The sequence below is a fragment of the Falco rusticolus genome, chromosome 10 (genome assembly GCF_015220075.1).
Source record: "Falco rusticolus isolate bFalRus1 chromosome 10, bFalRus1.pri, whole genome shotgun sequence".
NCBI lineage: Eukaryota > Metazoa > Chordata > Aves > Falconiformes > Falconidae > Falco > Falco rusticolus.
In genome coordinates this window covers 22,659,312-22,684,809 of record NC_051196.1, presented here as the reverse complement: position 1 = coordinate 22,684,809, position 25,498 = coordinate 22,659,312, and the positions used below count along the sequence as shown (strand labels likewise).

Sequence of the window (25,498 nt, the reverse complement as noted above, 5' to 3'; positions counted from 1 at the left end):
TACCTATAGAAACTTGACAGCAGAGGGGTTGCTATTACATGGAAGCTGCCTTTTTGCACCAGGCTTGCACAGGGGTAAATGATTTCATTCGCATTTTCAATTGCAGACATGCTGTTACATTTAAAATAAAAAAAAAACCAAACCCAAACCCCAATCTCCACGCACCTCCCAAGACCCCAGCCTCCCACCTTACCACTGACACTAAGTCAAGCAGAATCCTTTAGACAAATCCAGGGTGAGCAGGCCTGTACATCCCACTGGGGAAGAGGAGACGCCCGCCCACTTAGGAGACCTCCGCGCTCATCGGAAGGCGCGGATCAAACATTTAACATGTACCGTAATTAAAATCACGCTACTTGAACATGGATTAACCCCCTGCTCCCAAACCCAACGTGCCAGCCCCCAGAGGCGTCCCCTGTGCCATGCCAGGGGCGGGTATGGAGTGTCCCCTCACACCTTGAGCAGCTTAGCATCTGCCATTCTTTAGCTGCAGAACTGCCGCAAGGATGAGCATCCCGGACTATTGGCTATTTTTGGATTATGTCATTACAGTTAGCCTACACCAGATTATGTAGTCTTTGAAAAAGATATTTAAAGCCCCGGACTTTTCTAATTTAACTCTTTATCTTGTATAACAAAGTTAGTAACTTCAGCTTTTAAAAGGTTCCATGGAAGGAACGCTCCCAGGCTCCGTACCCTGCCCTGCCCGGTTCCCGGTGTGACCATCACACACAGCACCATTCTGTTTGTACCAGCACCGGGTATCTCCCTGCCTCCACAAGTGTGACTAGGTGGCAAGGATGTGGACAGAGACACCACAACTCTCTTGCTCCATCAGAGCCTACTGTTAATTACCCTGTCACATCTGGCCGCCCCAGCTTTACATCAGTCCAACCCTGGACACTAGTCCAGTTCCTTCAGGTGGAATACGCCGGTTAAACTACTAAACACTCATCCAATTTCCTTCAAAAAGTCTTTGGCAGCTCTGGTAAGTTTAATTAAAAGCTACCTAATAAGGAAGCTATAAATTATTAACAATAAAAGGTGCTTTGCCTGAGAATTCAGAATATACCCCGAATCTGGAAGGTGAATGTGCGGGTAGGGAAGGGAAATCTTTCCCTTTCTTTCAAAAGGATCTGGCTCAGCTACCAGAAGCTTTGGTTACAACAGGAAAATCGCCGAGTTGCTGCAAGACACAACACAACTCATTCACTTGGGCACAATCTGATTCACCAAAAGTAAAAAAAAAAAAAAACCAACACAAAAAGTCAGAAAAGAAATCCTCCATCCAGGAGGAAAACACCAGGCACAACCCTCTGCCTTCTCCCTTCTGCAGCTACGGGTCAAGCTGGCCGCAGGCTCCCAGCCCCCCCCACCCCAGCAGTCCCAGTGCTGAGGTCAAAGACCTATGATCCTGACGTCTATCCGGTAATCTAGCTAATCACACAGGGCTGCTCCGGCGCTGCCCCGGCATCGGCTCCTGCTCCCCCGCCACCACCACCACCCGCAGCCTCCCCAGCAGCTCCCCACCACGCCGGCACTGCGCCCTGCCACTGCGCCCGCCACGGGAAGGGTGTCTGTCCCGACTCCTCGCCAGCGACCAGTGGGATTCATCTGAAGTCACAGGGGGGAGCATCCCAGTTGCGATTTGGCACGTTAATTTAGCTCTTCCAAAGAGGGCATATTGCCTCACGCTGGAGCTTCCAAGGTGTTACGAACACTTGCGTTGCTTTAAAAGCCTGTAGCTCTGTTTTAAGCAGAACAAGCTTCCTTCGACACCAATCCAATGTGCCCTCGGCGCACAGATGCTGCAGATCACAGGTATACACCATGTTCTGCTTAATAACATCTCCACTGTTAAATTAGGGCCAATTTATTATATAAAAATTAATTCAATTTGATCCAGGTGATATCTATCAGTCTGCAGGCTGCCTGTCAAGGATAAAGGCAAGCACAGGAATAAAAGTCCACACTGCTGCAATCTTTAATCGCTTCAACCTGAACAGCTCAGGCTGTCTGGAGTTGGCTGTAATGGGGTGTTGGCATTTATTTTTCAAAATGGGTATGAAATGGACACGCTGCCCTTGGCAGAAGAGTGGAAGACGAGGTGGTAATGGGAATTCAGCTGGGAAGCTTGTTATTTAAGGGAACAGAAGCGTATTATTACTAGGAATGCAACCTTTGGCATTTCAAATATGAAACAGAATAAAGGTGAAAGTTTTTTACGTTCAGAGTGCTTCATAAGCCAGGATATGATCTATCCTACTGTTTTCACAAGTGGCTCTAATTCACAATACTGAAAGCAGCTCTGTATTTTTAAAAAGTGTTGTATTCAGCAGCAACAAGCCATCTGCTACACATTCTAACCGAGCAGGATGCCCTGAAGAGGTTTCTCTGGAAAGCTCTGAAGAAAGGTAATCCCCTGGATTAAACAGCACAGTTTTTAACCACCTGTGTACCGGAATATCCTGCATTAGCCAGCTTCACCAGAAAACACAACAGTTTTCAGCATGACCAGGTAAGTATAATTGGTACCACTGTGCTGAAAAGACTTAGATTAAACCTGACAGGTTATATATGGAAGCCAGCCTTAACGTTTTAAATACATCAATGGTAAATTGAACCTTAGAAAGACTAATTTTCTTTTTATCTTCCCAAAAGCAGCCTATCAAGTTTCCTGAAACTGGTGATATCTTAGTTTCTGCCAGGTCTGCTGTCCCTTTTGTAAATTGTATTTAACTCCTTAAAATGGCAAACTATTATTACAGCCAAGAGAACTGAATAGTTCTCTGCCAGTTTAGGGAATTAAACACCCACAGAACATCCCAGTGAATGCCAACCCCAAAAAGGGTGGCAGTAGCCCCGGTGCATGGAGGGAGGGCTGGAACTCCAGCTGACCCCACTGCAAGATGCTGCAAAGAACTGGACGGGAAGGGGGCAGCGAGGGGGGACCAGTTTTTCCAAGGAAACATGCCCAGCTGTGCGCCAGGACAGAGCACGGAGGTTACCGACAACACTCACGCAGGGAGCAGACGCTCTTAATGACACCGAATCACATCCCTGCTGGACAGAACCGCCTTGTAGCAGCAGAGGGATGCAGGGCTGATTTGATGCAGGGTATCAACAAAATTTCAGTCGTTCACATCCAAAAGCAGCCTAGCAGCGGATCTTTTCACTTCGCTGCATTAAGTATTTTTTGTGAACAAACCTCTGGAAACCCTAAAATACCAAGTTGCCTAAAATATCACTTTTCACACTTCCCATTAATTCTGTACGTTTTCCCACGTCTGTGAGAAAGGCACAGCTGCCCACCTGACTGCTCTTGAATGGAGTTACGGCTGCTCAGTGCCACTGATGGAAATCAGAAGGGGCAGAGGAAACCAAAAAATATTAACTCAAAAATACTACTACAGCAGGACACTGGGGTCCAATCTTCACCAGAATTTTGAATGTTCTTAATAGCTGTACATTCCTAAGTTTAAGTTACTGTAAAAGGCAGGGCAGGGGGGATAAATCACACCATGCACCAATGCACAGACCTTTACACGTGCTGTTCACAACAATTTTAGTGAAGTGTTTATCTGCAATGTAGGGAATCTGCCTGTCAACAGTTGTTTCAAAAAGTGAAATCCCGCTTTAACAGACAAAATCCGCCACCTCCTAACCCAGTAAATGATACTTACCCACTGCACACGGGATAACAGCAGGTCATTAACCTCAATGGATACCCTCTATCCAAACTGCACATTTGCAAACGAGTTTGGTTGAAACCAGATGAACAAACCAGCTTCCCAGTCTTTCCATACGTAGCCAGTAACACAGAGAACAGAGAAATCCCCGAAAGGGACAAACAAGAAACAAGAGGAATGAGAAAGACAAACTCACAGCCATGTTGGACAGAAGCGGTGGGCTGCTGCCCCAGCACAGCCCAGCACCACCACAGCACCAACCCTGCAAGTGTCTTCAGCACAAGCTATCCGTAACATTGCCAAGCTCTCTGCAATTGTGGTTTGAAAGAGCATATTAGCGGATGATTAAAGAGCCTAGTTTGGAAATGATGTTTTGCCAGCTCTTAACAAAAATTACGTCTAGTTGATGCTTTATTATACAACTTCAGGAAGCGCTGGAGTATTTTAGGAAAGATTTGTATGCCGCGAAGCATTTCTGGTTACTGACTACATGGTAAAATATAATGCCAATTAAATTTAAGATTACTACCTTTTCAAAGATTTCCAGTGCAGAAAAATAACTATAGGTATTAATCTTCAACTGAACTATCTCAACCAGTGTTTACTAGTAAAAGTCTAAATAAAAACACCAAGCCAGAAAACACTTCAGTAAATACTGATTTATCACCAAAGCAAAGCAGCACCACTGGCCTCTGCATCCTGTCTGTCTGTCTCAGATTCATTTAGAGTCATTCTCACAATCTGGTATTTTTCAAGGGTGAAAAAGAAATAAAATCATTTTTAAAGGGGAGACAGAGGGGAAAAAACCCCAACCAACAAAGATTGTATTATCAAGAAAAATACGAGTCCTTTTAAGCTTGGCTTCATGAGGTACTAGATATTTTTATAAGGAACTTTGTTTCCTCGGCATTACTTTACATTTAAATGAGTAGCTACCAGAAATCAAAAAAATACAGTACTCACCTGGTGTCGTTTGAATACTCTAAGGTAAGTGGTAACAGCCTCCACACACCTCTAAAACTGAATCTCCTAAAGACAAAAAAAAAAAGCAAATCATTTGTTCAATAGCTCTTACGTTGAGGGCTTATTACAAAATTATCATCACATTATTTTATTCTAACAATCCTTCGTAATATGCTAAAGACAGGAAAGATAGAAGGTTACATTTTTGTTATTTCATTTCCATACTTATATAGAATTTTCACTTAAAGCAAGTAAGTGTTGAAGCCACCGGGAGCGTGGGGGCACACTGCCGTCTGGGTGCATTGAGCGGGCACACACCTTCCTCCAACACGCTCAGGGGCATTGGCGAACACGTTTTAAAGGCTGCATTTAAGCATTTTCATGATGCTTCCACTCAAATGCCACCTTGATGTGAAAGTCCAGAGTAAAACACAAGTCTTTTTACGATCCAAAATATTTTATACTACAGCAAGTCTCCACAATGTAAATACTTATCTTTAGAATGGATTAGCTGTCGAAGTAAGTTAGAAATATAAATTCAAGGGCTCTCTGCTTTTATCTGCAGGTTCAGCCTCTTTTCCCAAACCTTTTCCCATGCGGAAGACGCACACTTATCTCAAAGATACGAGCTGCACAGAAACTCTAACAACCGTTATCTGTTTAAGACTTGGGACTTTTTCAACTTGGGCATTTGTGAAATATCTGTACTTAAAACAAGAGAAGTGTGTTTTCCAAGCCTTGATAGTCTGCAGCATTGTGAGAGTGCGTGCTACAGAAACTGAACCGACGCATTCCCCCGACACACTGCCGGGCTCTGGCACAGGGCACAGGGAGCCCCATGCCGCAGCCCAGAGCGCCTTCGTGGTGCTCACACACCTTTGTGACATTCAAAAGTCATTTTTTAATGTATTTATTTCAATAGAAAGAACAGTATCGCTGCTACAGCACCTTTCTTCACAAGTTATGCACAGCACCGCCACCAAGATGAAGCAGACGTGCAAAAGCACGGAGCAGTGGAATGCCACCGTGCCGTTCCTAACACCACTCCACCCGGCAGCAGAACTGGTTCGTGGAACTTAAAACTGCACAACAATACCAGCTCATTTTGCCAGGACAAATTTCCATCAAGAAAAACCCAGTGTTAGCCCATCCCCACTCCCTCTTCCTGAAGTAGATCACCCAAAGAAGACACAAGTCTCACCGTGGCACGCAGGGAGGAACAGAGCCCGAGATGACCCAGCAGCACGGCCCCCCTCTCCCAGCAGCCAAGGCACAGCAGGACAGATTGCTCCAGCCCACCGGCCACGGGAAAACAAAAGAATGAATGGGCAAGAGGAGCCTAGGAAATGCTAGATGATCCTGTGGGAACATTTAGGGGAAAATCACTGCAACTTGTTAAAATATCTTTCTGATTAATGGCATGGGTTAGATATATCCTGTACCTGCTTAATCACAAACTTACTTACGCATTAGATTACCAAACAATAAACTTCACAAGTGGAAGCTCGTGAATAATAATAATAATAATAAACTTCAGAGCAGCTTTTACCCGACAAGTCATTGCTTAATCATCAACCAAACCCTTTCAACAGATTCCAAAGAACAAGCTCCGAAGGCATTTGAGAAGTAAACTCCCCATTCAATTAAAAAGTACGCCTTTCATGAACTTGCAAGTTTGGTGCAGCAAACAGAGATGTTGGGAACACCCAGCAAGCTGTTGGCATTGCCGGCCGCAGGATTTGTTTTACACCAGCTGTAAGAAGCTGCTTCATCTTAGCAGCATACCCATAAATGACTAAGAACGAACCAACCAACAACTACATAATCGGCTTACTGTTAATGGATCTATTTAGTTAATTTGAGAGATACCATCAAAGGACTTTTCCTGAAAAATGAAAGGCAGGGAGTGCACCAGCTACAGGCAGAATTCAAGCTTTCCCACTCAGACAGAGCGTATGCAATGCTCAAGGGCAGGCTCTCGCTCAGGTGAGAAATGTCCTGTTTTGTGAACCTGTAGAAGCTTCCAGGTGCCCTGCCCGCCGCTCCCTTCATCACAAAGGCACAGCTCCAAGAACACTTCCAGAGCGATCCTTAGAAAGCCGTGGGCATTAGCAGGGCTCGCAGTCGGAATTCCAGCCCAGGCTCCCAGTGCACCGGGACGAGGAGGGACACACGCAGACCCGTCTGCCAGTCGTGCCTGTGCTCACTGTAAAACTTCTCCTTCAATCTCTAGCTAGCAGACACACCGCCATTTATTTTTCCCCCCTAACAATAATAATCTCTGCCTTCATACCAAGATGAAGACCATCTTTAAAATTACCGCTAATTCCCTTTCAAAGGCAACCGATGTTTCAGAAATGTTGATGAACTGAGAAAACAGCACTAGTGCGCTCCATTTACCGCTGCACACAGCTGGAAACCTGTGAGAGAAACAGGGCAAGAAAGCAAAGACCAAATGTACTTTGGAGGTTTGATTGTACTTGCTCACCTCTGACAAAATAAGCCATCCTGCTAAAGTCAGCATTTGGCATATCACGAAGTAAACAAAGATATAATGATGCGGGGATAGAAGCTTCGAATAGTTCAAATACAAGATTCTGGCTCAGGCCTCATCAAAACTCCATCAGAAAAAAAAGTCTATTCTTTACAGCATACATAGGTAATAACGTACAGAACTTAGAATATATAGAAAAGTATTTTTATCTTAACATGGCTGCAAGCAGCAATATTTTCCTCAGTCTCCCAGCTACCCCAACACAAAGTTTCATTAGCCGCACAAAGCCTGATTTAGAGCTGGAAATAACTGAACAAGACGAAAATAAATTCCAAAGGAAACTACTACTTATAAAAATCTAAATAGATGAGAAACCCACGCCAGCTAGTTCACATCATCTCTTCATCACCGCATCCTCCCCGCCAGCACAGCAGCCATCTGCAGCACATCTTCTGGGGGTTTTGCTCGTGCAATTTCTATTGCGACTGGCAATTCTAATTTAGTGACTCAGGAATGTTTTGATCTACCCATCCAATCTCATTATTCAGCAGGCCAGATCCACTGACCCAGAGCTCTACATAATACCCTGCTTATAATTACTTGTAAATATCTCCCCTCCTTATTACATGATATTCACAACACAAACAAAAGGAGAGAAAATGTAAGGACAGATGCCAGAAAAGAAACAGAAGCATTGAAAATTAAGATTTATAGATGTTACCTGGTTCCAAAACCCACAAAAAGTCAAAGGAAAAAAATACCTGGGGAAGGGAATAAGTACTGGTTAAAGAGACAGAGTACATACATAAATATGAAGATAAGAAAAGATTAAAGAATGATGAAGATAAAAAGCAAGCGAAGTGACACAAATGCAAACTACATTCAACAACACGTTAAATTTGTGGTAAGTTTTGTAACACAAATGAAGAAATACACTCAGGAAGTCTGCCTGTTCTTACCAGCATTTTGCTCATACCAAACCCAGCTCTTCCAACCTCTTTTGTCCTGCAAACTTGAATCCCATTTAGCTAATATTGCATTTTCCCCATATACTGCGACCATAAATAGTGCTCAGCACCTTTTCTTCCTCTAACCAAGAGACATATACTACCTTTTTCCTTACAGAAATCAGACATATTCTCAGATCTTTTTGATAAAAAGTATGTATCTTTCTTCTGTCCATCCTGACCTCCTCCAACAGATGCAGGAGAACCATTTTTATTTAACAATCCTGCTAACAGAATTGTCATCATCCTGCTCCGTATGTTGTTAACAAAAAATATCTCTAGGATACCTTGCTTCATAATCCATCTCTATCATGTACATGAGCTATATCATAGTTATCAAGTACTTAAAGAAATAATGCTGCAATTAAGGCAAATAAAAAAAATATCAATAGACAAAACAAAGTCCCAAGTCTTTACTTTCACATCCTTACTTGCTCACATCACTTGCAAAATATATCACTGGAAAAATGATGTGAAAGGGCTGAAGGTAAAGCAAACTGGCTAATGAGTGCACTCAGACGACTACTATTTTGAAGCACTCTTCATGAACATTCCCCTAGCTGTCTTGAAATAGGAATTTTTAAGCTATTAATTGAAGCACTAACATTTACTATCTCATTAAAGCATCCAAGAGTGAGTGTTTTGATGTTGCTTGCTTTTTTCTTTTTTAATACTGCAGCACAAAAGCCTTTTAGCTAAATTTTGCTATTCGGTTTGCAGCCTTTTGCTAAAGGTCATGTGAGAAATTTGATATCAATAAAAACATTCTGTTTTAACATATAAACCCTGATGTAAAGCTAAACTAGTATCCAGGGAATTAATTGAAACGCAGAAAAAATGAACCTTACTATGGCCAAATTCATGTGCCTTGGGAACAGAAGACAGGTCTCCAACAGTGAAAGACTGCAATGCTAAAATCTTCGTTAAATTCTCTTAAGCAGGAATTTGTTTTTTATAAATAGAAACACAGAGCTTTTAAATAGATTAAATCCAGGACAACACAACTTCTCTGCTAAATTCAAGCCTAAATTGATGCAACATGCATCATTAACAACCAAAAGAGAGGTTACACTGAAACTTGTGAGAAACTTAACTACAGGGATACAAGTGTTGTTTCTCTAATAAGCTTAGCAGATTAAAATTTAGCCATTTAAGTCTGATTGACCAACCTGTTATAAAGACTTGTGACCTTGTACCCTATATAAGAGTAAGATTCAAACCTACTAAAGAAGTTATTCAATATGGGGGGGTGAGGAAAGTATTAGATTCACATTTTCTATCCTCTCTCCTCAGCTACAGGAGTACCTCTCTAAAACCCTGGCTTTTTGAACGGATTCCCTACTTAGGATTTCATGGCTCTACGTAAATCCTTCAGCAAAATTAAATTATTGTTTATGGCATTACGGTAGCTTATATGGCAAAGTGCAAGTGTCACAAACAGCATATAGCTGTGAAAAAACCCTACATCTATTTACTCAGCTATTTAAAAATTTATGAAAAATCAGTAGTTTGTTTGCTTGCCTCATTATTACTCTTAATTCTTTCTCTATATAAATCCATGCAGTGTTTGCATCGCTGTAACTAGCATGCAAGTTCACTAGAACAAATCAGAAACCCCACAACGTTCAGTTGCAGGTAGTGTGACACTGATGCCACTTATTTCTTCTAGAGAAGGATCTTTAACTTCTTCAAATGCAGCAGTGCAAGGCGCAGCGCCATTTGCGCTAGGCAGGTTGAATAAACCGTATCAATAAAAAATAATTGTTGTTAATGGCTATAGCAACATAGTCAAAGTATTAAACCTTTAAAATATAGAAAAAGTCCTGAACAAACAGATTGGTTTACGCACATAAAAATGGGATTTATACTATTATACCACACCTGTAAGGAAGGCAACTAAAGGCTTTTAAACAACAAGAACAAAAAAAATGACAAAAAGTATCAGCATTTAGATCAATCGTCAAAATGCAACCACCGACCTCTGGACAGCCTGCCCCAAATGCTTTGCCACTCTGGGTAGGTAGGGACGAGTCCTCTGCAGCAGGGACAGTAACTGTACAATAAACACAGAGGAACGCACAGCAGCTTTAGCACCAGGCTACGGCGCCTTGCTGCAGCACAGGCATCTGCCTGGTCGAAAAGAAGGGACAAATACAGGTTACAGAGTACATCTAACACAGCCGTGTCAGCAGTCTGAGAGGCAAAAGAAACGGTGCAATGATCTTCCCAGACCTAAACACATCCTTCACGTTACAAGTTGGTTGGCAAAGAGATTTACCAGAAATTAAACTGGACGGGCAGGGGAAGACTACCCTCTGCACTTGTACACAGTAGCAGGAGATGGAGGGGCGAAAAAAAATCCTATCTTCTTCTGCTATCAAATGTGGAGGCAGATGAGAAGGTAAATAATGGGGTCTCCCCCCCCAAAAAAAAAATTAAATAACGTAGAAGTATGGTTTTACAAATTGCAAAAAAATTTACAAAGAGCAAAATTCTTTTACACTACGTCATTACTGGAATAGCTTTGTTGTCAAATAAACACTCTTGGCAGTTTCAGTCATGAACGTCTTTGTTAATGACTTTCAAGTGGATAGTTTATTTTTTTAATGGGTAAAAAACCAAAAACGAAGACCAGTTCGTACCAACAGCAGAAGGTAACTCATGTATATATTCAACCTGATCTAAAATGATCAGGTCTGGTGTTTCCCTTGGAGAAACCATGTGTTTTCAGGTTATTCATCTCTGCCACGCAGCTCTTTAACAGCTATCTTTTCCCTCACCAAGCACACAAATCTTCCTCTTAAAAAGTTATGAATAAAAAAGCAAAATGAGCAGAACTGAGCAGCAGAATTTATAAAGCCAAGTTTCTAGAAACAAGCACCTACCAAGCACCCAGCTCAGGAAAGCAAAAATGGCTTTATAGGACCACCCGGCACCCAGCGGAACTGTCCCTGCAACGTCTGAACCCTTCTCTCTATTCCACAGAGTAGTCTTCAGTAGTCTACAAGATTTTACTCTAAAAATAAGCTTATTTATTTAATATTACAGGCAGAAAAGCATTCTTTTTCCCCTGATTTACTTTTACCTCATGTATGTGATCGGGTCCTCCCAGCCCAAGACGATGCACAATTATTCAAGCAGCACTTGCATCCGCTCAGTTAAGTCATGAAGGCTTTAGCTCCAAAGATTTTTTTCTTTTGCAAAGTTTAAAACTTAAGCATAGCTAAAAATCCTTTCTTCTAATTGCTCAACTGTGTTTCCCCAGTTTTTTGTGAGGAGTGGGGAAGAGACGTCACTGTTTCATTATTTCACTTCCTCACAGAAACTGCCAGAAAAATAACATTTTCATTTCCTCCCATAAAAAACAGAAAACATGGGCTTCTAACACACATTTCAAGCCTTATTTATTAGATTATAAAGAAAAAAAGGGCAAAACCAGCGCAACGGATTTGCCTTTCCAGGTAAGATTGAATACTAACAAAAATGTTAAAAAACAACAACAAAAAAAAAAACCCAAAACAAAACAAAAACTAAAAACCGACCAAACAAAAAAAACCAACCAAAACCAAACCACTACTCCTTGTCCTTTCCCAACGCTGCTTCCCGGCAGCGCCAGCAGCAATGAGAGGAGCTGTGCTGGGGATCAACCCCCATGCCCAGCAAGGGCGCCTGCATACCGATAAATAATGAGTTTTGATAACGACCCGGTGGCCGGTGGGCACCAATTGTCACCGTTCCCTGTGCCACACATCACAAACACAACAGACAGTGGCTCCCGCAGCCCTGCCGCTGAGAAAAATGTGCCAAGACGGAGCAACTGGTGGTGTAAAATATGTTTTAAGTTTGAAAATAACATTTTCGCTAAAAAGACACCCCCAAAACCACTGCTTTCGAGAAACTACTGATTAAAATCATAATCACCCCAATCAATGCAATAAAATGCATGCTCTTTTCCATCCTAGAATCACAAGACTATGCATGAACTGAAGCGGCGGGAGCAAGCTGCAATACTGACACGAGTACTGCCTGCCACCAGCCAGGTAAACCTCAAAAAAAAAAAAAAAAAGGAAAAAAAAAAGAAACGAAAAAGAAAAAAATAAAAGGAGAAAAAAGGAAAAAAGAAAAAAAAGGATAAAAAGAGAAAGAAAAAAAAAAACAAACAACATACCCAAAAAACTCAAACAAAACCACCACACACATCACCAGGAATAAGTGGTCCCCCAGTTGCAAATTACACAGTCTGGACACAACCCCCCTGAACACCGTATGAGGGGGTGAGCACCCCGCCAAGCAGCCCAGCCCCCCCAAGCAGCCCACCTCCAGCCCCCCAGGGAACATCTGCCCAGAAGTCAATTTGCCAACTGACAGAGAAATCGTAAAAAAAAATTAAAAATAATTCCACGGCCAACCTCATCCGAATGAAGGCCAACACTGCCCCAGCACCTTCAAGCTCTCCGTCCTGGAGATGGGAACTATCAACCACGGAAGGGGGAGAACAGACCTGAAAAAACTGCAAGTGAAACAGCAGGTCAAAAACACAGATTTGCTAAACTAATGGCTACAAACAAGAAGCATGTATATATATTTTTTACATGCAAGACATCCTTAGGTCACCGTCACCCCACAGATCCGTCCCCACTGGCTGTGTCAGACATTGCAGAAAACGGTTTGAGAGGCAGGAGGTGCTGAGCTTCGTCCCTGCCTCATGCAAAGCCCCAGCAATGGGCACTTAGACCCGTAAAAGCAGTTAAGACTTAAGATTTTCACGATAAAATCTGAACTGCCCAGCACAGCTTCTACCACTCAAATTTTTATTTGTTGTTTAGGCAGGAAAACACCACAAAATTCCTTTTCTTCTGAAGACTGAGCAATGCCGGAGGGGCATGAATTCAGGGCAAGGACTTTTGTTTCTTCTCAGGTTGGCTACAACAGAGCCCACGTCCCCAGGCACACACACAGCAAACCAAGCACAACACACCTGGGGACAGATGACAGTTATTCCCCAGCAACCTAAAGTTTTCATGGCACTGAACGACGACGCTGTGAACGCACTGCTAATGGAGCTATATCCTCATATATGCTCAGACTATATCAACCAGTATAGAACTCGTGTGCTCGTGTCTGTCTGGATCATGAGGTGCTCAATACATCATCTCCACCCAGCTCATTTGGCTAGAAACATCCGAACAAATCACAGGGCTCGATTAAAAGTGGTTTTAATTTAAACCACTATTTTCTCACAGGAGATAAAACTCTTTGGCCTCTTCTAACAATAGTGTGGTTTCACCACCAAAAAGATCTATTTTATACTAGTTTATTTCCACCATTCTCTCTGCACACATCTAACCTGCAAACGGCATGACGAAGTGTGTCCTCAGTTCTGCTGTTCAATCTGGCAAAGGTATTTCGTGGCTGCTTAACACAAAAAAAGAAAAAAAAAAAAAAAAGAAAAAAAGGCAGCCCACAATATAGAAATAAGGCAGCAACGCAACTGAAAACAGTGTTAGTCCTACTGGCTTTCCCACTAACTCACCAGCGATTACAAGAAAAGCCACAGCTTGAATTTCAGACCCCAGACTTGGTTGCAAACCTGGCACTTAAGGAAATACCATGTCCCAGACTTTAATTACAACAGAGGTTTCTAACGTTATTACTGGGATAAGAAATAGAACATCTAACCACATATGGATTTTATAAACTACGTTTTTGGGCTGGCATCACACTTCAGAGGACTCTGAGAAGGCCACTATTATATCGATGCATCATTTAATCCCTGCCATTCCCAATGCACATGCCTTGTCGTTTCAGTGTGTAGAATTATCATATTTAGTCTTTTTTCCCTCCTAAAGTAGTAACCCAGAACAAAGCCAGAAAACTCTTGGGTTTTGTGACTGTGACACTTTTATTACTCTCTCTGATCTCAACCAACACCAGGCCATGACAGATGTCTCTTCAGTCTGCCTGTAGACATGATGTGACGCTGTCAATGCGATGTTAAACCCGTGTTATTCTTACGCACATTCCCCAAAACAAGAGTACGCCACCCTGAAGATCCTTAGCAGAAACAGAAATAGTCACAAAATAGCACTTTTCCTCGTTTAGGGTTATTTTTAAATGATATTTTATATGTCTACGCATTTAAACAGCCTCAAAACAGCAAGGAAGGAAGAGTGAAAGTCATCATAGAGAGAAAACTTTTAGACTAGATGGACTAACTGGGCTTCATACAGAAGACGTCAACAGAAAAGTCACTGGAAGAAACATGATTTTAAGATGCAGGAAACCTGGGGAAGGAGTTGCACGTTAGAGGACAACTATGGAAGATGCTGGGGTTTCCTCATCCAAGATACTTCACTCAACTTATATTCCATCTAGGACCAGTAATAAAAAATAAAGCCATGTTGATTGTTGTCCCTGCTATCCAAACCACTCGGTGAAATAGCAAGGTATGCTTTAGAAATTATAACTATGCACCTTCCAAACACCTTTTGATTAACTCTGCTTGCCTGGTTTCCCCAAGTTAATTGCCAATAGCAAATGTTGTGCCAAAGTAACTTTTAAAAGTGCAACAAGAATGAAGCGAGCGTGTATGGGAATTGGGAGCTTTGCAGGAAAAAAAAGAGCGAGACAGTTATTAAGGAAGATAAGTATTTTCACTAATTACCATTGAGACAAAATAATTCTGTTCGCTATGCATTTATTTTCCTTGGAGACAAAAATGGTCTACTCAAAGCAAGAACGTTATTTCCCAGCACTAATGTTAGGGCCTTCAAAAGAATGACTGACTGACAAGTGATCCGTCAAACCAAACCCCAATGACAATAAAAGAAATTTTCTTTAAAAACCCACATGGTTCATACCCTATTTTTCTTTCACCACTCAGACCAGAGTAATTCCTCAAGACACACATCAGAACCGTGCACATGCAGAGAAGCAGCATCCCTCCGCAATGGAGCTTGTTACTTATGAGATGGAAAATAGTAAGTTCACAGAGAACAGCAACGCAGAAATAACCTGGAACTTAAATCAATTCACTGCTCTGAACAGAAACTGAATCTGGTTTTTTTAACACAATTTAGAACAGGAAATCTGGCTGGTTATGGCTTCCGAGACACAGGTCACTGGAGGCACCCAACAGTTTCATGGTCCATTCCCTTCCGCTCAGGGAGGAGCAGGTGAGGAGATGCCAGCGCCACGGGGAAGAACACAGGATCTAGAAGCAGCGAAAGCTAAACCATGCAGGTGAAGAGGGAAAAGAAACAGGCGTCTGCTCCCACCGAGGTCCCACGAACCACTCAACATCTCACCCCCTTCCAGAGCTCACAGCACGCGGCGAGGCGCCCGGCCCCAGGCATCACGTACTTAAGTCAGGTGAGGTATGTGGGATCAGCCTGCTTCGAACCAAAGCAGTTATCAGCCTGACCTGGAACTGCATCAGGGTAACTCCAGTCCCTGATGGAGCTGAACTAGAGCAGAACTTTTAACAAACAACAAAAAAAAGAAAGAAAAAGGAAAAGCACTGCTTCAATTCCCTGTGCAGATACCAGACGATTTCACAAGGATCCCACATGCCCTTTGCAAAAGCACACGAACACTCAATTAATTTTATTCCCCTTCTACCCACTTGTATCACAACATCACATGTCTCCCAAAGACACAGTGCCACGCTCCAGTATCTGAACAAGATCCTAACGTGGCTCATTTTTTTCCCCTGATCCCCCGTTCTCTTAGTTCTAAACATGAGAAGCAGGACCACCAACCTCCCTGCTGACCTACAGGGAAGCACAGAAAAATTAAGACATCTCTCAACACATTTTTAAATAAATTCCTGCAATTGCATACCATCAAGGAATGCTAGATGCAAGCTGAAATTGTAAACATCTCACTTGATGCAACCTTGTCTGGTAGGATAAATAGCCTGCACCTGCACGTTCAAGAATACTGCAGACACTGGCACTGGTAACTGCCCACAAACACCCTTGGAGCTGGGCTCCCATAGTCCTTCTCCTCTCTACAAGCAGCTTTAAACCTCATTATGTTTTTCCAGTAAGTGTCCCTAAATCCTCATGCCACAAGATTCCTAAGGAAAATTCTGTAATGACTGACCCAGTTTAGGAGGTGGCCTGTGCTACGCACCACACACTGGAACCGAGACACTAAATTACAAACTATTTCTGAGCATAAATAAAATTGCTAAGATATTACCATCACAGTAACAGAAAATCCTGCTAAGACATAAAATATGTAATGACAGATGGAAGGGAAAAGAATATTTTCATCTGAAATACAGCCAAAAATTTAGACATAAAAGGGGAAAAGCAAACAGAAAACCTATGTGAGTTCCTAATTTTGTAACTGCGTAGATGGCTACTGCAATGACATCAGCAAACTTTGGGCTTTTTCTATCTGCGCTGCAAAACGTTATCAACCTATAGGTCCTATACATTCACTTTTTCTACAGATTGTTCTTTAAAAGCCACAAACGCTCCGGGATCCCTACCACCGCAACGTAGCACAACTTAAGTAAGACACAGATGCAACCTGGTCAGGACTGGGAAGTCCCGTGTGACAAAAGCAAAAGCAGGATGGTGTAAGTCAGTGTTCCTAGAGCAAGCAGTTAAAAAACAGTTCTTAAGAGATATATAAATACATACTCTTGGAGGGAAGAGGAAGCCTGGAAGGCAAGTGGGGGGAAGTGTGGGGTGCTGCCTGGATCTCTGGTTTGTGCTCTTCTATCAGCTTCTCCCCACTGCTACGAGGTACTGCCTGTCGTTGCAATCACATCTACAGAACTACTCACTTGCCTCATTCATCTGTCAGAAGCAACCAGACCATCACATAAACACCAGTTAATGAAAGCATACTTGTATCACATCACAAGAATAATTAAATTAAAAAAAGAGATTAATTTGTGGTGCTTTGGTAGCAAGTAACTGAATGCCACTGCGTTTGTTTTGTTCAACCATTCACCTAACAAAAGTTTAGATCACAGTACTGAAGTATATTAAAAAGAAGAAAGTAAAAAAGTATTTTTCATGGGAAAAATCCTATTCTCATCACAAAATCCTTGACCAGATGATGAAAGAGGACATAGCAGCTGCTGATTTAAGTTAACTTGGGCCAAGAAGACTCGTTCCATTTGCACAGGAGCACTGCTGCGCACCACGCGCCTTCCATTTCCTTCTATCACTGCACACACAAAAGGATAAAAAACCTGCACCTGGAAGAAAACCACCCTGAAATTGTACAGTTGGCCCTACAACGTGCTGGCACTGAAAGTGTTTCAGCACTACTGAAGAAGGCAGAAAAGGACTTGAAGAAGGCACATTTTAGTGCAATGCAGATACAAGGTAAGTGCAATAAGGAGAAGTTGCCAGGACAGAAGCAATGTGAGTGGATGCTCAAGTCATCTTACTCACGTTCTTCCAAGAAAAAACTACACATTAGCAACACACTAAACCCCCTGCAATCTAACACCAATAATTATTATTATTTAGCTATTCCATGCACACAAAAATTATTCTTTTACTTTTTTGGTAGCTACCATCACTTCATTAAAAATACTCAAACAATCTTTTGAGGCACTTTTGTTCTGGAGTGCAGCTCTTTGGTATCAGTTTACACTGCCTGAAATAGGAACCAAAGCGCATCTGAAGCTAAACCACGTACTTTCTAGCAACTGTGCTTTGTATGTTTTTATTAAGAAAACACTTTAACTGAACTTCTAGGTAAATCTTAAGGTATAGCACCATTCAAACTCCTGTCTTTCAAGATTAAAAGCGGTCACTGGTTAACCAACCAGCATCAAGACATAGTAGTTGACATAGTAACAAACCCCTAAGAATAAAAACCACATTAAAACCAGGGTAAGAATTCCCAAACAGCTATTGAGGGACTGTAAGCACTGGCAACCTGCTGACAGCAAAAGCTGGCCAGGTGCACGATGATCACTCCAGTTCCTCCTCGTCATCCAAGTCTTTTCCTGTGCACACGTCCAGTCAGTCACCATGTCACCCTGAATGCGTGGAACAGCTTTGAGTGGCCAGCACAGGTAGCTAGAGTTAAATATGCAAAAAATATTTACATAGACACTTCTAAACCAATATTGCTTAATTCAAATTACTTCAATTATTGGAGTACAAGGAAAATAACTTTTTCACGTAAAAATAAAATAATAGTGCAATGCACCACTTTGGTCCTCAGCATCAGCCACGTTCCTCATCCCTCCCTCTGCATTTTGCCACGACCCATCTGCCTTACGGCACGGGTGGCCACACAACCATTTCCTGAGAGCGTGGACTGGCCACTGCAGCCCTCGGTGCCATCTGCTTATAGGTTGGGGGTCACCTCACGGACACCAAGTGGCTGGCCAACCTGCACGCACCCGCTCCTTGAAAATGCCTTTTCCTCAGACCAGCGGGGAGCAACAGGAGAGCCACATCTTCCCCAGCGGAGGCAATCCTCCCTCCCTAGTGCCACTTCATCTCCTACCTCGGCAGGTGAACCTGGAGAAGGGAGGCTGTGAGCAGAGCTGCAGCAGAGCCCCAGCTAGAACTGCAAAGAGCAAAGCCAAACAAGGAGGACTTGCACGGCTCTAGATCAGACTGTGAAGGAAATCAGTCAGTGTACAAAAATCACCTTAAATTACTCCCCATACTTACGTGTGTGTGACCGGAGAGCAGTGAAAATGCTGGCAGATGCCATTTTGCACATTCCGGGGAGGACACGAGTGCTCAGTCCTACGTATAAGCTTTGCAGAAAAGTTCTGCCAACCCCTTCCCTTCCCAGACTGAAAAAAGTATTAAAATATTTTGATCTGGTTATTAACATTAACGATACTTAAAAAAAGAGAAGGTGCTGGCAAATGGATCAAAAGAGGGAAACAGGCCAGGTAGAGCGTTGTTATTGTACGTCAAGTCATTCAATGAACAGTGGGGATTTGCAGAACCACCCCCCAGTCTGAAATTGTGCCCACTTTCCCAGAGAGGATGAGTCTGGCAATTGAATTCATAGATTTTTTTTTAAAAAAAAACGTCCTATCAGCAACTTTTACATTTAAGCTAAAACATGATTTCTTAAGCAATCCAGTTAGGCCTCCATTAGTATCCACTGTCAAGATACTTAAACACAGATAAAAATCCTTCTTGAAGCTCATAAAGAGTAGGAATACGATGACCAACAGCATCATTGCTGACCACCAGCTCCCCAACAGCGTAACCTGCTAACGAGGCCAACGGTCTCAAATCAGCATCCCTGCTGTTAGGTTCCCAAGTCACATTCTGGCACTGCCCGATTTTTTCTTAAGTGTGAAGATCTAAACGCCACCGCTGACATGCCCGATGCCTTCCCGTGGCACAGTAAGAAAAGCCTGTCCATATCGCAGCTGGATTTTGATCCCTGCTCCGACCACCCGCTGCAGACCAAGTCTCCGGCAGGTTCCGACCACCCTGGGCAGTGTGATGACTGAGGTCAGGTCGGTGACAGTGCCACCTCTGCCACCAAGCACACCACCCCATCACACCATGATCCAGCAGCAAAACATGGCGTGCTACTAACCGGCTGGCCGGCGCATCACTTCGCACGCGGGAAAGGCTGAAAGAGCCTTTATACTCCTCCAAAATAATCAACACAGGTATCAGGTCTGCGCTACGGGACAAAGCATGATACAAAGACATTACTTTTTACAGATGCTCACTGGTAGAAGACAGTTAATACGGCACACAGCAGCTACCCTGTGAGTTTGAACAATCTCTACTTTGTTTTCACTTTGGCGCTACAGCCTGCAATTTATCAATCCATCAAAAATTTAGGAGGAAAATGACCACGTTGCAGCACCTCCCCTTTCATTTAAATGCCACGGACAATCACCAAAATGAAATAAAGCAGGGAGGGAAAGAAGCATTTATATATGCTTATAAAAAGCTGTTTGAATGAAAGTCTCCTCTCTAAACTGGGGGTTATCCACAAAGCAAGAACCCACACAGCCAGCATCGTGACAACTTTCTCCAAAGTCCTTAGAGCACCAGCAGAAAACCACAGGAAGCTGCTCAATAAAAATAAACTCCTTTTCATCCTACGCTCTATATATTAAAGTCAGTTTCTCTTCCACTCCAGTTTTTGCTTCTCCCTCCCAGAGCACAGCGTACTTGAATTATTAGAGCTAGTTCATTAATGCAGATGAATTTGGCATCTATTTCTCAGGATCTCTTAGTCAGATTAGAACTCTCATTTTCTAACAAAAGCAAACCAAAATGCAAACGCTGATCCTCGGCAGCCTGAAACCGACTGACGCCTTAGAATTTGGAAATGCCTCTACTGAGATTGTGGTGAAAATGATGAATTCCACTTAAAGGTGGCTGCTACTAGTGAAGAATTAGAACAGGTACGACCCTGACGCATTCCAAAGGGAAATCCTTTTCCGATGTGTGGAGTTCCGATGGCTCAATTTACCCAACCGAACAGGTGAATCACCAGCGGCCAGCCACGGCGACTGCGGCCTGTGAGTTTGTGCTTCAACAGCAGCAAACTAATACGGTATTTAAGCACAGATATAACATCCCCATCTCGTTAAGCTAAGCTAGCACGGGGGCATCAGGCAGCCATCAGCCGGGAGAGCTGTATTATGTATTATTCCATACTGCTGCAAGATGATGTGCCGAATTTATGCTGGATTTTTACGCTTTACCGCAGGAGAGAGACTATTAAGCACACACAGCCCTGCCAACAGCATCTTACCACGCAGGAAAATGAATACCCTGAGAAAAGCAAACCTAGGAAAGATAGAAACGCTGGGCACGGCTGGCTTCACCTTGCTCTCCGGGGGAAACAGGGCTCCACCGGGGAACATGCTCCAGCGATACAGGCAGCAGCAGCGTGTCGCTGCGTGCACAGCACCAAGGTGCTGGGCAGGCACAAAGCAAGAGCGAGGCGTTAGCAGGGATCCGTGCTCCGGCCGCCTGCATTCGGTCCCGCTGCATCCCCCCTCCCTGCATCCCCCTCACCTGCATCCCCCCTCCCTGCATCCCCCCCCAGAACTACCTAACCCGCATCCTTAATGCCAGATCCAGGGAGACGGCACAAACCCATGGAATTATGCTGGAATTATGCTGCCGGTGCAAGTTTCTCATTGGAAAGGCTGGATTTACTTCCCACTGCTAATACGTCATTCATTAAGCACATCATAATCTGAGCAGTTACAAATTGATTTTTTTTTTTTTTTAAATTAAGCAGAACAATGTAAGGAAAGGGAAGGGGGGAAAGCCAACCCAGGTGCCCCCAGCGCTGCCGGCGAGCCGCAGCTCGCACCAACGCCAATGACTTTCATTTAGAATCCACCTTCCCAGGCCCTGGGGGGGGGGGGTCGGGGGGTCAGGGGGTCGGGTGTTCCCCTCCCCCCGCTCACAGCCCGCAGCCCCGCGGGAAGGCGCCCGTGGGCGGTGGGAGGGGGCCGGGCCGCCCCCCCGCGGCGGAGGGTCCCGGGGGGCACCGTGCCCTGCCAGGCGGGGACCCCCAGCCCCTCCGGGGCAGCGCGTCCCCCCGGCCCCCTTCTCCTCCTCCTCCTCCGCGCCCCGACCCGCCCCCGGCGCCCCCCCCGCCGGCGGCGGCACCAGCTCCATCTTGGCCTCCACCCGCGGGGCCGGGCCCGCCGAGGCCCAGCCCCGCCGCCGCGCTCACCTGCGCCCCGCGGGCGGGCGGGGGCCGGGCAGCCCCGGGCGGGGGCGGCCCCTGGGCGCGGGCGGCTCCTCCCGACGTCGAGCGGGCCCCGGTCCCGGCGCGGTCCCTCGCCGCCGCCGCCGCCAGACACCGAGCGGGACCCGGCGACGCCGACGGCGGGCAGGGGAGGGGCCAGGCCGCGCCTGCGCAGGCCGCACGCAGCGCCCCCACCGCCGCGGGCCGCGGCCGCAGCGCGTCCTGCGTGGCTGGGGGGGGCGTGGGGGGAGCCCCGGCTGGGCGGGGGCGGGAACGGCGGAAAAGCGGGCAGAGCGCGGCAAAAAGAGAGCTTCCCTGACCGGGAATCGAACCCGGGCCGCGGCGGTGAGAGCGCCGAATCCTAACCACTAGACCACCAGGGAGCGATGAGAGCAGTTTTCGCCCGCCGCACTTCGTGCTCTGCCGGCGGGGGTGAGCCGGGGAAGCGGTGGGGCTGGGGACTGCGGAGCCAGGGGCTGCAAAACGGAGGTTGAGTGCTGTGACACAGAGGCTGCAGCAGAGCCGGGCGCTGTGACACGGGGGCTGTGACACGGGGGCTGTGACTCGGGGGCTGTGGCAGGGCTGGGGACTATGACACAGGGGCTGTGACACAAGGGCTGTGACACGGGGGCTATGGCAGGGCCGGGGGCTGTGACACAGGAGCTGTGACATGGGGGCTGTGGCAGGGTGGGGGGCTAAGGCACAGGGGCTGTGACACGGGAGCTGTGGCAGGACCAGGGGATGTGACACGGGGGCTGTGACTTGGGGGCTGTGGCAGGAGGGCTGTGGCAGAGCCAGGGGCTGTGGCAGAGCCAGGGGCTGTGACTCGGGGGCTGTGGCAGGGCTGGGGGCTACGGCACAGGGGCTGTGACAAAGGAGTTGTGACACGGCTGCAGCGGGGCGAGGGACAAGGCCCAGCTGGTCACCTTGGGGCTGCAGCCCCGGGGGGCTGCCCGGCTCCCCGCGCTCTGGCACACAGACCAGGTTCACGTCAGGTTCGTGCAGCACCTCCACCACCCGCGCTGCCCCTCGGGGTGCTGCCCCCGCCTGCGCGCCCCACACGGGCTGCCCCCCCAGCTCGGGGCTCAGCCGGTGCCTTGTCGTGGACAAACGAGCACTTCGAGTTAGAGGAAAACTGGGAGGTTTAAACTCGTGCGGGAATGGTTTGCCCAGTTGCTCAAGTTTCCTGGCACTCCTGGCTGCTCCCTGGGGAATGATGCTGTTTCCCACCGTTGCTGAAAGCCCACCTTCCCCCCACCCAGCACATCCCGGAGTGAGTGGCCCCAGTGCTGGTGTGGGGACGATGCCTGGGCACCACCGCTTGCCCCGGCCCCCCCTGCCACCACACAGCATGGCCCCGCTGCTGTGACCTCCCTGCACAGTGCTAACGGCCTTTCCCGGCTGCTGCCTCTGACTCATGTTTTAAAGATGAGAAGGATGATGATTCCCATTTACCAATGGAGTCATCGCCATTAATCACACGCCTGTGCCCTCTCCTCGCTCCAGCCCAGCTTCCCTCAGCAGCTGCCCAGTCCCTGTCCCCAGCCCAGCCCCAATGCTCTGGATGATGCCAGTACCTCTCCCCTCCCCAAACACCGGCTACACGCAGGGCTGCCCAGCATCACCTCGCACAGAGCCTGCACCCAAGAAGAGGTGCTGAACCCACCCCAGCACCCACAGGCACACAGCGAGTGGGCCCCGGCTGGGAGCCCTGGGCCAGTGTTTGCCTCCAGCTACTGCCCGCTGGCCAGAGACCAGCAGAGGCTCCCGGCTGCTGGAGCCCTTGTGCAACCCCGCTCACGAGACAGATGTCAAATTCCTAAAGAAACACTTCGGCAGAGGGTCAGGACACGATGCCAGCAGGGAAAAGCGGCTCCTTAGAGCGTTTTGCAATTAGTTACTTTTCGATTCTGCTGTTTATCTGCTTGTTCGCACATTATGGGATGGAGGGATCCAGCTTCCCCCCACCTTCTCCTCTCCTGATGAAGCCCCCGCACCTCACGCTCCTCTGCCTGGGCTGTCCCACCTTCGGTTATGGGTGCTCACCCTCTCCTGTAAAGCAATGCAGGTTTCTTTTTGACGGTTCAGGAATTCCAGTGCCCTGCGCTGGACTTTTCCCAAACTCTCCTTTCCAAGCCAGGCGATTCCAGCACACAAACCAAGAGCGAGGGTGCGGGATGCTGTGCTTCCCCGCTGCCGCACAGCACCTCACGCTTTGGGGCTGCGGAAACTCCCAGTGATGCAGGAGCGAAGGTTGGTGCTTTGCTGGGATGAGGGCTCCCATCCTCTCCCTCATGGGCAGGAGACAAACATCACAATCCTCCGGGAGATTTTCATTTCAAGCCACGAGGGTGAGCCTGTCCCTGGGTGCTTGCTGCCTGGGGACAGTGTTGACTGCTGAGTCTCCCATGTGCCAGCACACCCCAAAACATGGCTTCAGGCTCCCTCAGGAGCACCAGCTGCTCTCCCTCCCCCAGTGAATCTCCTGTTTGCCGGGTGCTCACCCAGTTACGGACCTAAATTATCCCTCCAGCCCACCCAGCCCTGCCCACTGCCGTGGCAGCCGAGGCCAGCAGTGGGACCGGCTGTGCAGAGACCGCTGCACGAGCAGGCAGCTGGGAAACGTGTCAGAAATGGGCAGCCTGTGCCACCTGCCCCCTGCCTTGCACCACGGGGCTGGCAGAGATGAACAGTGGGAGTGGGAGGTACGGGGGGAGATGAGCATCCTCCTGGGGAGGAGGCAGCATGGGAGGCACCGCCATGGGAAAAGCCCCTTGGCAGCTACCGCATCACCAGTCAGTAACAGCCGCTCAGCACAGACCCCGCAAAACACAGGATCCGTCAGAGAAGGCCCAGTAAGTTCTCAGTGATGAGGAACAAAAAGGAAAATCACGTGGTAAAACCAGAGGAGCAGGAAAGAGGAGACACTGATGGGTCTCATGTGCTGGCCTCATTAGTGTAGATTTAATACCAGGATGTTTCATTGAAGGGCAACAACAGGAAAAAAAGGGAGGAGAGAGAAGTGACTCTGAAAAAGCTCCAGGATAAACCCACTCCAGGCTCCAAGGCAGCTGGAGAGCTGCCCACGGACACCGGGCTGCCCAGAGCCCCTCTGAGCAGCATCAGCCCACCGAGGCTGTTGGCAGGGGATGGACAAGGAGGAATATTGCTGTGAAAGCTGCCTCCCCAGTTACAACAGAGCAGGCGGGTGCTCACAAGGCTGCCAGGGCCTCATAAGCTCCTGGTCCCAGGTTTCTGCAGAGAAGGAAGCCACATCCCCACGTCCTTTGGGCAGGACGCCCAGTGGCGAAGGAAACTGGGGCTGGCACCCGTGAAAGCTGCCAGGAGCACACAGAAACTGGGAAGTGACAAAGCCAGGCAAGCCTGTAGCCAAGAAGGGAAGGCTTAATTAACCTTCCTTCAAAACACCCGAGATCGCACGCTGGAAGGGACTGCGGGCGTGGAAAAGCATCCCCTGCCCCTGGGGCTGTCGCAGGGTAGCTCACAGCCCAGCAGCCTGCACCCTCCCTGCAGCATCTTTCCTGCAGGCTCCAGTATCCTTTGCTTCCAGACCCAGCTGCAGAGATGTAGTTTACCTACGGAAGTCAAGTAGCAGAAAACCCCCTGACCTTCAAAACAAACAAACAAAAAACCCC

The 25,498-nt window shown here is 46.5% G+C and overlaps 1 protein-coding gene and 1 non-coding gene across 7 annotated transcripts in view; both read right to left on the bottom strand.

Annotated features, from left to right (window-relative positions):
* Positions 1–21,997, bottom strand: part of DNAJC5 (DnaJ heat shock protein family (Hsp40) member C5) — a 34,620-nt gene extending 12,623 nt beyond the window's left edge. The window contains exons 1-3 of one of the 6 annotated variants that reach the window (XM_037402222.1): positions 21,828–21,997; positions 4,653–4,718; positions 3,684–3,796 (exon numbers count right to left, since the gene is read on the bottom strand). The gene's annotated coding sequence lies outside the window, so the exon portion shown is untranslated. Of the gene's footprint in view, positions 1–3,683; positions 3,797–4,652; positions 4,719–10,132; positions 10,153–11,238; positions 11,370–12,562; positions 12,618–21,827 lie in introns of those variants that run through there. The other 5 variants (XM_037402223.1, XM_037402218.1, XM_037402219.1 and 2 more) reach the window with 5 other exon arrangements.
* A 156-nt stretch (positions 21,998–22,153) lies between these two features.
* On the bottom strand, positions 22,154–22,225 carry TRNAE-CUC. Its single transcript has one exon. It is a non-coding gene; the product is annotated as a tRNA-Glu (tRNA).
* Positions 22,226–25,498: the final 3,273 nt, after the last annotated feature.